Raw genomic sequence first — 1,151 nt, forward strand, 5'->3', positions numbered from 1 at the left:
AAAACTGAAGTACGACACTGAAACCGACCAGCCACAGATGAGCACCCATTTAAAAACTGGTGCCGATAACATAATAGATGACGAAACTGACGAACCAGACGCTTTACAAAGACCACGAACTAGTCGCAATTAGACCAAGAAACGACTGCGGGGAAGAACAAGGCCTCCAACCAGGAGAGGCTATATGTACTGTTGAGATACTTCGGAGATAACGTAGGTGTTGAAGACTTATATTCATGTTTCAGACAACACGTATCAACACCAATCACTATTAGAAATTGCAGAGATAAATTGAAAAATTTGAAACAAGGAACAACGGAAAGCATACAATCTTTCAACTCTAGATTCCTATAACAGCTTAACGAATTAAACTACGAAGTTCAAAGCGAAAACCGCACGCCAATTGAACGACGACACGTAGCTATGGATATTCAAGAATGCGAAGCACTAAAGACATATTTGCTCAATTTACGATACGAAATAGGACGGATGGTAGTAGTTAGCGATCCGAAAAGCTGAACCTCGCCCAACAACTAGCAGCCGATAGAGAACAATGGTTACGAGAAGCAAATCGTGTTGCCAACCGCCCAAAGAATTAATCTGTTAACACTACGCCCGTATCTAAATGAAATGCTATCGATCCACAACCACGAGCTTTTAGCCAACCATCAGACGACCGCATAAAACTAAAATGTTCCAAGTGTTCACGAATCAGGCACACAGCCGAAATCTGCTATTCTCAAAATTTTCCATTCGCCAACCAGGGAAAGATCCCACCTCGAGTAAACCAAGCAACGGAGAATGCAGAAGAAACGTACCAAGAGTCAACTGCACCGCTACAGGAAGGTTATTATCAATTGTATTGCGACGAAGAGACGGAGGTAGAACCAGGTTTATCATTGATATCGGAGCAGGAATAAACCTTATAAAGAAAAGGCTTCACTGAACGTCTAAACCTCCAGACTTTCCTAATGGGAAATGACAAACACAACACCGACAAAATTTGCAATCTAACCATGCTCAAGAAAAATCACCAATTCCACGTAGTCCCTAACAACTTTCTTCTAATCGAAGATGCAATAATCGGACTCCCATTCCTTACAAAATATCAATACAACGTCACTAACGATAAACTAACCCTAGACGAAATT

At 41.3% G+C, this 1,151-nt stretch overlaps 1 pseudogene; it reads left to right on the forward strand.

The window, feature by feature from the left end:
* The first annotated feature begins 423 nt into the window (after window positions 1–423).
* LOC122570303 lies at window positions 424–920 on the forward strand (annotated as a pseudogene).
* Window positions 921–1,151: the final 231 nt, after the last annotated feature.

This window comes from Bombus pyrosoma, linkage group LG8 (assembly GCF_014825855.1).
Source record: "Bombus pyrosoma isolate SC7728 linkage group LG8, ASM1482585v1, whole genome shotgun sequence".
NCBI lineage: Eukaryota > Metazoa > Arthropoda > Insecta > Hymenoptera > Apidae > Bombus > Bombus pyrosoma.